Source organism: Lathyrus oleraceus, chromosome 4 (assembly GCF_024323335.1).
Source record: "Lathyrus oleraceus cultivar Zhongwan6 chromosome 4, CAAS_Psat_ZW6_1.0, whole genome shotgun sequence".
In the NCBI taxonomy this organism is placed as follows: domain Eukaryota; kingdom Viridiplantae; phylum Streptophyta; class Magnoliopsida; order Fabales; family Fabaceae; genus Lathyrus; species Lathyrus oleraceus.
This window is the reverse complement of record NC_066582.1, coordinates 295046594-295059725: the sequence shown is the minus strand read 5'-3', so window position 1 is coordinate 295059725 and position 13132 is coordinate 295046594. Positions and strand designations below refer to the sequence as shown.

At 41.1% G+C, this 13132-nt stretch overlaps 1 non-coding gene and 1 pseudogene across 1 annotated transcript; both read right to left on the bottom strand.

Moving 5' to 3' along the window:
- Window positions 1-1665: 1665 nt before the first annotated feature.
- On the bottom strand, window positions 1666-3698 carry LOC127137178 (sister chromatid cohesion protein SCC2-like; annotated as a pseudogene).
- Window positions 3699-12787: 9089 nt separating this feature from the next.
- On the bottom strand, window positions 12788-12894 carry LOC127077390 (small nucleolar RNA R71). Its single transcript, XR_007787207.1, has one exon. It is a non-coding gene; the product is annotated as a small nucleolar RNA R71 (small nucleolar RNA).
- Window positions 12895-13132: the final 238 nt, after the last annotated feature.

Here is a 13132-nt window from a genome sequence, read left to right as displayed (position 1 = left end):
GGTTCCCTTTCCCCCGACACTTGTTGTTCGTTCTTGGGGGTTCGACTCCAACCCCCTGAGTAGCCACGTCTATCTGGGATGCATTTTGACCCATTTGGTTAATGGTAGGGTCCTCTTCAAGGATTTCTCCTTAGTTCTCTAATAACCATTCCCTTCTAAGTTGTCGAGGTGCTTGTGGAACTCCAAAGAAATCTATAATACGCGTCATTTGCGCTGCTATTTGTTGGTTTGTTTGAGTGGTGTTTTAAATCAAGGGATTAAATATTTTTCCCATTTTTTGGGCAAGAATATGGACCATCTCATGGTTACTTTCATCCATTTTCTGCCTTAAAATTATTGTAGAGTTTGTAGTAAAATTGGGCATTTGTTAGGTAGGAAATTCCACCCCTAGGGGTTGGTTAATTCGACCCATATTATTAACAACCTACCCAGACTCTTGTAATAGAGAGAACATTTTGACCAATGGGTCAGCGAGTGTTGACGTTGCATTGTGAAAATTTGCCATCATCGAAGTTGGCATGCCATATGGCTGTTCACGACCGTTCAAAAGCATCATAAATCCAGTCACATAGGGCTTGAATGAACTAGATCCTACTGGAGGAGGGGTCACCTATTGAACCTGCGTCCTCACAGGATATAAAATTGGTCCATTGTGAGTACTCAACGGTATGGCCATCGTACTCGTCGTGGATGGAATTGCTTCGGACACAGATACTACAGTCGTAGTTTCTCCACTATTATTTGCCGGATTCACCATTCTTCTTGCGTATCTCCTTTTTTGTATTGCTTCGTTATTAGTTGCCAGTTTACCACTTATTAATATCATGCAATGAAGTTAGAGAAATAATAAATGAAGAATTTTTAAATACTTCAGAGATTCAAGCACTGGTTCCACCGAGTGGGTCAATTTGTTTATAGTCGAAATTGGTAAACAAGCACTAGTCTTCCAAATTATATGTTTTTGGTTACTCGCAAGATCAACTAGATTGATCCTAGGACATGTGCTTTAATTCTCTTCAAATTTTATCACTTATAAACATTTCGACAATGCTCTTTACGTTTGAATATAATGTTAATGTTTATAAAGAAACGCAGAAATGACAATGACAATGTAAATAACTTTTTAAAGTAATTTTGAAAAGAAAGTAAATAATAACATTGTAAATGATTTGATACAAAAGTAAAATTGGTCATCACGCGTACATTGTGTCATACCCCGATTTTGGTCCTGAATTTTTTATGTTTTTTATTTTTGTTTAGCATGCTTGGCCTAACCTTACTTTGGTCTTATATGAGGATTGGTCTTGGTCCAAAGTCATGGTGTTGTTCATGTGATTGTTAATGCACATATGGTCTTGGTCATCTGAACAACCAAGCTTCTTGTGTTTCAAGCCACTTGCTAGTCATGTTATTGGTTCATGGATACTATGTCAAAACCCTGACCTTATGGTCTCATTTCATGGCCTTGTTCATGTGCATTATCAGTCAAGTTATTTTTCAAAAGTCAAACATTCAAGTCATAAGACAAAACAATTTGGAAACCAACTTCAAACCATTTGTTAATCCATTTCAATCTATTTCATGCCATTGTAAACCATTACATGTGATTCAACACAAGAAAAAAAGGTACAAGTCTTGACAATTTTGACCAATTATTGACTTTGGTCAACAGTTGACTTTCTGGTCAACATTGACCAAAGTCACCCAAAACCCTTTTCTATTGGCCCTCATCCTATTCTTCATGTCATCGAGGTTGGGCTGAACATCTACACTTTGCTGAAATGTACCATTTAAGTCCGTTGACATAACTTGGGTTGAATGAATAGGTTCATTTGGCGCTTGTTGATGCATTCCATTCCCATGAGGTGTAACGTCACCCTCACTCCGTAATAAGCTTGAACACCAGGCTTTGAAGTTCGCCTCCAGTTGACCAGCCCTAACCTGAACTACTCTATTGATAGCATAGATTAAATAAAGTGGTTCATCAGGTGCAATGAATGGGAGCAAGGCAAGAACCTCTGTGCAGTACGTTAAGAGAGCTATTACAAATTTGTTCCATTTTGGATTATCAAATTTTCGCACTATTGAGGACATAAATTCATTCCTCAACATCCGGTTCCCTCGGACGATCTTGTATATTCGAGAAACCCCAACTCTTGATTGTGTGATTGAGTCAGACTCAGGTTTCCCTTTTCCAGAAACAGGGATCTTAGATGGGGTCTTGTGGTTAACATTTTCATCAGGAATAACACAAATAGCTTGCATGAACATAAAGGACATTTGAAGTCCATCACCCAAGCGGCTTTCAAAAAATGCAGGATACTTCTCATTCATATTCATTAGGAGATGATGAGCCAATTTTGAATTTAACTCCAGAGGATCTGTTTCAAGTGCTATAAGATATGGAATACAGGTGATGGGATGAACAAGACCTTGGCGCAGCACAATTTCAACAATCTTCAAGGCTGATTGTCGAACTTGTTCATCACAATCCAAACATCGGCCCAAAATATTGTCCCAGTACAACTGAACAATACCCCCACATATGTTTGTATCTCCAGCCCCGGCAGCAACAGGTACACTCTGCCCAGCTCTGACCGAGTGACCAGGTACATTATCATCAACTTCTGCTTCCATTTTGCTTTCAGCGTCAAGAAGATACTCGAACATGTTTTGCAATGCTTGAATCTTAAGCCGAGCATCAGCATGAGAAGACAGTGTTTCCTCCAGTATCTTTCCAATGTCATGTTCTAACATAAATTCAGGCCTAGCAATTAGAACATATCCTAGTGCCTACAATGATCTAACCTTAAGAGAATAATCATCCACGGCAAGATACTTCATAAACAAGCTGAGGCTCCTTCTGACATCAACAAGTTTATTACCAGAGCTTGCTAGCAAACATTTGCCATAACGAATAAGTAAGCCGATACAGAAGAGAGATCGCCCAACTTGCTGTTTGTTTACAATTGCCTGGGTATCCAAACATTTGAAGAAGACCTGGATAAGATGCTCAATTACATCTGCCCCCTTTCCAGCAATCTTACTCATACTGCGAAGGCATTTGATACAAGCATGGACAACTGTCAAGAAAGAGCGTCGAAGAATCATCTGCTTCAAATCTTGTTCAAGTTCATCCACAATACTGAGAGGTAACTTACGCAGCAATGGCAACACAGCATCAATTATAAATGTTATACTCTCAAGTAGTTGTGCGACCATGCTATTGTCAACCTGAGTCTTCAGATATGGCTGCAAAGTAATGACATACTGGGAAGGGTTAGAAGCTGGTGCACAGAGAGTTAGGTCCACAAGACAAAATGCATGCAAGACTAGCACATGTGGTAGTGCATGCTTCTCCATTTCATTATTGTTCATTTTATCCACCTGCAAAATCTTCTCCAGCAAGCATTTGCACATCAACTCGCAACGCTTATGCACTGTTACAAGGGACGATGGGTTGACCCTAATTGCTTTTGCAGATTGCGGTAAAAAAAATCAAGAGTCAAGTTGCGCTTTATTATAGTTACAAGAAGCTGATTATTTGGCAATCTCTTCAGCATTTCAACGATTTGCTCAGTTTTCTTAGCCACCTCTAGTGGAACAGTACTACCATCTTCAAAGACCTGAGTTTGTGAAGCAGAAGGCTCCTCAAACCAGAACTCATGAAATGTTTTGCAAGCATCATCCTGCAGCATCCATGTTCATCATCAAGCCAAGGCATAACAGCTACAATGAGGTTCTTAATGAAAGCAGTCAAGTTGTTCAGTCCAAAGAAACATGAAATAAATTGGCAAATGCAATCCATCATCAGTGGAAATCATGTTGTTGAACCTGTTTTGAAACCCTGTTGCAGAAGCAAATTGAAGCCAAGCCAAACCTCCAAAGCCATTGAATCTCCCAACCAAGCGCATCACAGGCCATGAACAATTTGTCCCATGAAGTGGATTCAGTGGACATCAAAGTCTGCAGTGGAAAAAGAGCATGAATAATTAGTGGAGTCATGAGAATTAATCAAAGGAAAGGATGTACATGTTAAGCTTGTAATGGCTATGACCAGTTCAATAGGTTGCATCTAATTCAATTGGTTTAATCCTAGCTCTAAGGTTACCTGCTACAGCCAAAGAACCATCAACCTTTTGAGTCCTCATTCACAAACCAACTGAGTTTTCTGACAAAAAAAAGTCACTGCAGTAAAAAGAATAAGGTAATTAGCAAAAGCAGTAATTCAAGAAAATATCCCAATTTGGCATAGAGACAAAAATGAAGAAGAAATAGTGGGTTCAGAATACCGTTTTCGGTTTTAGCATTAAACAAGCCAATCCGATACTGAGCACAAAGAAAGTGCTTTGCAGGAACGCCTCTTTTGAATCCAAGATACCAAATTGAAACCCTAAATCAGGAGGCATAAATAGAAAAAAGGTGAATCAGTAAGGGGGGATTTTGAACAACGAAAAATTGGAGAAAACAACAACGAAAGAGGAGGCGAAAAAGGAGGCGAAAGTGAGAGGATTCAAAGAACAGAGAAAAACCCTAATCTTGAAAAGGATTGGCGGCTACCATTCAGAAAAGAAAAGGAGAGAATTGAAGCCAACGCTTACTCACATTCGTCGGTCGAGCTCGCCGCAACCGGTTAGTTCCCTTTCCGAGCTTTATTTCCATGTTTCGATTATGCTTTGAACTCTATGTTTGATTTAGCAACACCGCTGCTTGTGATGTTAACTTGCTGTTAAGATTTTGATTTTCAAAATGGAAAGAACACTGAGCTTTGAGCTTTGGATTCGTCGTTACTTTGTCTTCAACATGAGCTAGTTACTGTTTTCAACTTTGTGTTTATTTAAAAGGTTTGGTGCGTCTATTGTTATATTATGTATTAGTGTTTGAAACTATATAACAAGGATGTCTACCTGGTTGAGTTGGTAAAGAGGTGCTTTGGTAAACCTTAGGTTCTGGGTTCGATCCTTGGTTTGCAACATTTTTCATTTTTAACATATTTTCTATTTTTTATTATTATTACCACTTTTTATTATTTTAAACCTTTATTTTTATTTTTTCTCTTTTTTTAAAAACACTTGTTGATTTTAATGTTAAACATCGATTTTAATTTATGGATTCAACGATTTCCATGTTGTTCATCCATGATTATTTTTATCGATATATTGATAGTATTTCGCCGCGTTTCGATTAATCGCATATGACATTTCAATTATTGTCAACATGCGCAAACCGGCTTTGAGCACATTATTTAGGTTTTATGTGTCCCTCAATTTCCATCCGTACAAATCCCGATTTTACCTTTTTTTCGATTTAATTTTTAAGTGTTTTGTAGATATGATTTGTTGTGTTATTTTCTTCACATGGCTTACTCTTGGGCCTTCTTACAATGAGACAGTTCCTTTGCACTTACACTCATACATTGCATTATTTATTGTTTGGACCCGATTTAATTATTCCAATACTTTGAATCCCCCATTTGACAAATGTATCCCTCTCCCATGAAATGTATAATATTTATTCTTTCATTCTTTATTCATCTGTTAATACAAGAATTAAAATGAACATTCGATAACCATTTCAAAACAAGATCAAAACCTCGATCCAACGTCGAGTAATCATTTTTCAAAACCAAACAGAACCAGCACGTATTCATCCACCCTTTTGTAAGTCGATTGCTTTATGCATCGCCATCAACCTTGTAAGCCGATTGCTTTATGCATCGCCATCAACCTTGTAAGTCGATTGCTTCATGCATCACCATCTACCCTTATCCCTAGCACTTCTCCTTGCTCCACTCGTCAATTCTTGTTCCGATTAGATAGCACCCATTAGATAGAACCTTTTGTATGATAACATAGGTAGAATTCCCATATTCTTTGCATGCTAACATTAGGTAGATATTCCCATTTGTAAATCCTAACACTTAAATACATATTGCATGACAACTCTAGGGCAGAGCTTCCCCCACTTCTAGACCTTTCCGAGCGCTTCCGATCTTGTGGCATGTAGTCCGTTCTATTGCAAAGAGGTAACTGCCTAAGACTCGATTCAGCGAGCTGCGACACCTACTGCTAGGATGTGGACACATTGCCCACTCTCCTTTGACACAACTGGTGTCCTCCTTTGTAAGTCCATGTTCAGATGGCAATCCCTATGTAGGGGAACTACGTTGCTCTGATCCTCATACCAGATGAGGTACGTAGGCAGGAGGTCGTACGAGATCTCTCCGGGCACCCTTTTTCTTTTTCACTCTTTTCCTTTTTTTGTGTGTGTTTGCTTGACAGCTAGCAGGCTCGAGTACCAGACTCCCTGTTAGCTTGTTTGTTCAACTTTGTTGTTGCTTCTGACGATTCAGCGTCCGGTTAAACCCTTTGTGTGTGTAGGAGTCTGACATAAGTCCAGGGATTGGCAGTTGATTTCCTGTGTGTGTTTGTTGGTTCGGAGTCCGATGTAAGTCCAGCGATTGACATTCGGTTTCCATGTTTGCCTGTTTGTGTGGAGTCTGACATAAGTCCAGCGATTGGCAGTCGATTTCCTGCGTGTGTTTTGTTTGGCGTGCGTGTAGCCGAACTACGGCAACTCTGATTCTCATTCTCGATGAGATACGTAGGCATAAGACGCGATGTCTTAGCGAGCACACATCTCTTTCACCCATAGGTACCCGAACTACGAAGACTCTGATTCTCATATTCAGATGAGATACGTATGCAATGGATGCGACATCCGTGCGAGTCATTTTTATCTTGACCCTTTTAGTAAATAGTACATTAGATAAACACACACCCTTTAGACAAGAAACAACAAGAGTGGATCCCGTAGAGTACTACGGATGCGTAGGGGTGCTAATACCTTCCCTTCGCATAATCGACTCCCGAACCCAAGATTTGGTTGCGAGACCTTGTCTTTTCCTTTCCTCTCTTCAGGTTTACTTCGAGCGTTTCCTTTCCCTCCTTTGGGATAAATAACGCACGGTGGCGACTCTTTTGTCATTTCTTTCTCGCCGGTTGTTTTTTTTCGCATACTGTATTTTTCAGGTTGCGACAGCTGGCGACTCTGCTGGGGACCCGGTTTCCCTAAGCGAGTCCCTCCTAGCTTTTGTAGGTTTCTTGTTTGTTGGGTGTTTATTCTTTTGTACAGTTATTTATTTTCAGCATTTACCTACTTTACCTTATTGCATTCATGTACATATGTTTGTTGTATATGTGGGTTCTGTGGGTTGTTTGTTTGTTGGGTTGGGACTGTTCTATGAGAGATAAGCCCACTACCCAGGCTTGAGTGTACACATAGGTGTTAGAGTGGATAGTCATGAGGCTTGCGTGGCATGTTGCTACGTTAAGTCGTTCATGAGATCCACATTCCAGACGGGGTTTCTGTTGGATATATTCTGTCCTATGGGTGTTCCATAACGACAAATATTCCTTTAGAAATCGTCGACTCTGGTGACCATTTCCCGAGAACTCAGTCGAGGCCTCTCCTCCGAGACACGTTTATGTTAGCTCTGGTGGGCGCATTCTCGCTGCTCAATCCGAGGACCCCGAGACTGGGAACTTGCTTTAGGATATCCTGTTGAGGGGAGTCAACAGAGGTCTTTTATCCCGTAATAATGCCAAACCTTCAGTGGTAAACGTATTATTCTCGACTGAAGGGTTAAAGCTGACAAACTTCTGTTCTTAGAACCTACCAGTGAGGGGCGGGCTAAATTCAGGAAACCTTAACCTCCAACCAACCCGGTTTTCTGGAGCAGAGTTTTGATCTTATTTTATATTCCTCATTGGGTTTCTCTTCAAACAGTGCAACCCGACAGATGTTCAAGCGGATACAGCAGTCCCGATTTCCACGTCACTGCATTGCATCACATCATTTTGCATTCAAATCATTCAACACATGTTTATCTATTCCCAGGGGCTGATATCTTCTTCTTGATTCTGGTCGGGGTTTTTCTTACACTTTTTATCTGACGAGAGACTGGAATCAAAGGGTTAGAATACCTTTTGGAATTGATAAACATGTCATTACATTTGCATATCCATAGCATGTCTTGCATAACAGGTACCGTCGCGGTGTTCTCATTTTGTGGGGTGTTCCATTAGCAGGATAGCTGATTCAGAAATTCACCGGTACGGTACCCGCAGAAACCAGCAGAAAGCTATGGAGGGTCTACAAGCAGAACTCGCTGAGATGAGGGTCCGCATGAACCAGTTCATGGACGTGGTTCAGGGAGTAGCGCAAGGACAGCAAGAGATTAGACAAATGATACAAAGGAATCCCGCAACTACTCAACCAGAGGTCGTGACTGATCCTCCAAATGCAGAGGTTAATGGACCGGGGCCTGTCCCGATCCCACATAACAACCTCGATCAACAACCCATCCACGATGATCAAGATGATCAGTTCTTGCTGCCGGAAGACTTTGGCATGGGCCATGGCACGGATCCCATGTTCAGGAGATTAGAGGAGAGGCTGAAGGCGGTAGAAGGACAAAACCCTCTGGGGGTAGATGTTTCTGACTTGGGATTGGTCCCAGGCGTGAGGGTCCCACCGAAGTTCAAAGTCCCAATCTTTGACAAGTACAATGGTAGCTCTTGCCCGAAGACCCATGTGCAAGCCTACTTCCGAAAGATGGTTGCATACTCTGATGACGAGAAGCTACTTATGTACTTCTTCCAGGACAGCCTAGCTGGGGCATCCCTGGAATGGTATATGAGGTTGGATAGAGCCCATATCCGTTGCTGGAGGGATTTGGCGGAGGCTTTTGTGAAGCAATACCAGTATAATGCAGACATGGCCCCAGATAGAACTCAACTCCAGAACCTGTCTCTTAAAAGCAATGAGTGCTTCAGAGAATACGCTCAACGCTGGAGGGAGACAGCTTCCCGTGTTCAACCTCCCATGTTGGAAAAGGAGATGGCCAACATGTTCATGAATACGTTGCCTGGACCTTACCTGGAGCGTCTGGTGGGGTGCAATGCCTCCAACTTTGCTGATGTGGTCTCTACCGGAGAGAGGGTAGAAAATTACCTGAAGACCTACAAGAGCCACAATGGAGGTGGATCTTCATCAGGAGTAAAGAAGCCATTTATGGGAGGACAGAAGCAGAGGGAAGGGGGCGTGAATTCTGTGTCTTCATATCAAAATAGGAATAACCAAAGGAATAATTTTCAAAACTATCATCAGCGACCGTATGTTGCGGCTGTGACCATTCCGGCTGCAACACCACTACAACAACAACAACCACAACGTCAACCAGCTCAGTATCAACAACAACAACAACCAGGTAACAGACCCGCCTATCAACAGAGGCAGAGGATGATGGACCGGCGTTTCGACACTCTTCCAATGTCGTGCGCTCAACTGCTTGCTAGTCTTCAACAGCTACAACTTGTGCAGCTACGCACTCTGGCTCCTCCGGTTGGTAGACTTCCGGCGGGTTACGATGCCAATGCTAGGTGTAGTTTCCACTCTGGGACACCTGGCCACAATATCGAGAACTGCAAAGCTTTTAAGCACGTAGTTCAGGACCTCATTGATTCAAAGGCTATCAGCCTTGCACCGGCTCCAAATGTCGTCAACAATCCCATGCCACAGCATGGTGGTGCAAACGTGAATATGCTGGAAGAGGAAGCCAAGTCCGTTAAGGATGTGTTGAAGTTGAAGACCCCGTTGTTGGAAATTAAGGAATGCTTGCTGAAGGCCGATGTTTTCCCCGGTTGTGGGAAGGGTTGTTTGGATTGCGCTACACAGGGGAAGGGTTGCTTGAAACTGCAACGGGGTATCCAGGTCTTGCTTGACAATGGTACCCTCCAAGTTGAAGACTTGTCTGCCAAAGAGTTTGCTGAAGGGGTAGTTGAAGAGGTATTTGAAGATGCTGTTGAAGAATTCACAGTTGTTGTTCCTGCTGATTGTGTATTTCCCATTGATGTATTTAATTTTTCAAATGTTGTTGCTGATATACCAAACAATGTGTCTGATCTTGATGTAACTGAACTTGATTCCGGTGTTCCGGATGTTTTTGTTTCAATGAATGAAATTCCCGAGTATGACTATGATGTCGCTACTATCACCATCTTTTACCCGACTAATCAGATCAGTGTGCCAGAAGCGCAACCAGTGCCACCAGTGCGACCGGCCGCTATGACAATCACAACCCCTGGTCCTTTACCTTTCACAAGCGATAGGGCCATTCCTTGGCATTATGGGGGGAGTGTATACACACACGATCATGGGGTGGAACGACCTGTGAAGGTAGAAGAGGGTCAAAAGTCCGAACTCGAAGTTGAAGGTCCCGCAGTGGACAATGTTGGTGGGATCGGGCGATTCACCAGGAGTGGTAGACTGTTCTCACCACCGGTTACCCAAGCTGATAATGCTGATGCTGCGGTGATAACACGAAATTATATCACATTTTAAGACTTAATTCAATTAGATTATATTATCATTCACTTTAGTTTATCTCATTTTATCAGATATTATGCAGTATTTCCTTGCTATTTATGTCAGGTATCCATTTTGAAGCAAAAGTGAAAAAGGGAAGAAAAAGAGGTGTAGAAAGGAGTAAAAAGGAAACAAATATCAAAGACCAAGCCCAGCCCAAAGAAAGCGCACGTTGTTCCTGTGACGGGCGTCACAAGGGTTGTGACGAGCGTCACACTAAAAGCACCCCTGTGACGAGCGTCACACATGGTGTGACGAGCGTCACACCATTCCACTAGCTTTTTGGCGCAAGTCACGCCCTCAGAAGAATTGAAGAGACGTTGAGAGAGTTCGTGTCCTATGCCCACGCCGTGTATTTAGCCATGCTGAAGACTCGTGGGAAACAAAAAGCAGTTAGAAGCACTACTATTAATAGCTACATTAGAAACCTAAAAGGGATCCGTTTTTCTCTCCCCTCTTTTGCCGTCTACTCTGCCGAAGCTTTTCCAACCTTCTGTTTTAGCTTTTGCTTATTTTTCTTTTCCAGCATTGTTTATTTTATTTATTTCTTTTGCAAGCTTTACATTCTTTTTCCCTTGCAAATTTACCTTTCCCGTTTTAGCTTTTAGATATTTTTCGCATAATAGTTTCTACACCGGAAACTATTGTGCAACTTTATACCGGATTTAACCTTACGTTATATTCCAGTTTTATTTCCTTGATTTAATTTACTGTTTAATTGAAGAATCCAAGAACAAATCCTACCGGCTTGTGGTGGAGTGTTCAAGACTATTGTATTACGCATTCAGGTTCTTTAATCATTATTTAATATTTTGTTTTATTATTTATCTATATTATCTGCCTGGAATGAGTCTGTTTATGCATGATATAAATTCTTATTTATTTAGCATGTCTGGCTAATTTGCCTAGGTATCGGTATGTAAAGTAAGCAGAATAAGGGTTCAAGACTGAGTCGGTCTATCTAAACTTAAAATCAAAATCAATCTTTTTACGGTCTCAACTTACAGGTTTAATAACAAGATTTTTTACAAAAGTAAAAGACATAAAGAAGTTAAAATCAATAGAGCGAGAGTTTGAGATTTTAACTGGACAGTGTAAGTTAGGCATTAATTCTAGATCAGGGCGAGAGCAAGTTTTAGAGTTAATTAAATTCTGACCTTTTCCAAAAAGTATTTTTAAAGATTGAATGTGAGGACGAGAGTTAAGCATTTGGATTTGATTATATAACCTAAGTCAACAGAGCGAGAGTTTGAGATAAGGGTGTTTAAAACGGTCAGTATTTTCTTAAAAGGAGTTTCTGCAACTTTATTGTTTTCAAAATATGGTTTTTGACTTAATTATAAGTGACAGCTACATTAATATAAAATCATGATTTATTCAACAGAGCGAGAGTTTGAGATAAAACCTTTAACCAATAAAGTTAACCGAAACGATTCATTTTAAAACCAAGAAACCGACAAAGACTTGATTCCCTAGTTTTGACGAACTACATACCGATATCCGTTTTATTAATATTTAATCTAGATATTAGTTTAGCTCTTAGTTTTTCCCCAAACAATCAAACATTTTCACCTTAGATTTACGTAGTAACCTTAGATAACGGTATATCGATTCATAAGTCCCTGTGGGATCGATATCTTTTAAAACTGCGCGATAGAACTGTGCACTTGCAGTTTGTATCCCATTCTCGACTCACACAGTCGAGCGATCAAGTTTTTGGCGCCGTTGCCGGGGATTTCTATTCAATCGATATCGTAACTCTTCCGTTACGCTGTAGAGACTAAGGTTTCTTTTTCTTCTATTCTTTCTTTCGTTGATTTGTATGCCACGCACTCGCTCTCAAGGCGAACCGCTCTATTTACGAATCAACGATATCGAACTATATCTCCGAGTCTTACGACGAATTCGGGAATATCGTGCTGAAAACAATCTCCCTCCTATAGACCTTCCTGATCTCAAAGATCTTCCTTCTTTAACCGAGATGGCAGAACCAGCTCGTGCTCTTAGAGATTACGCCGCTTCATCGCAAGATGAACCGCATTCAAGTATTGCTCCGCCCGCAATTGAAGCAAACAACTTTGAACTTAAACCTTCGCTGTTGCAGGCTGTGCAACAGAACCAATTCTCTGGAAATCTTACCGAAGATCCAAACCTTCATTTATCCGTATTTGTCCAATACGCTGATACTGTTAAAGCTAATGGTGTCACTTTAGAGGCAATTCGACTTCGTCTTTTTCCTTTCTCATTAAGAGATAGCGCTAGAAGATGGCTTCAATCACTTCCTTCCAACTCAGTCACCACATGGAACGAGTTGAAGAAAGTTTTTCTTGCCCGATATTTTCCGCCAAGCAAAACAGCTATGTTAAGAGCCCAAATAAACGGATTTAAACAGAAAGACAACGAGTCTCTTTTCGAAGCATGGGAAAGATACAAAGACATGATGAGACTTTGCCCACACCATGGTTTGGAAGACTGGTTAGTAATTCACACATTTTATAATGGTCTCTTATACAATACAAGGTTAACAATAGACGCCGCTGCAGGTGGTGCACTAATGAACAAACCCTATGCTGATGCTTACCAGCTTATCGAGAGCATGGCCCAAAACCACTATCAGTGGGGAACCGAACGAACAACGGTGGAAAAACCTCAACCGAAAACTGGCATGTACGAGATAAGTAACCTTGATCACGTTAATGCAAAA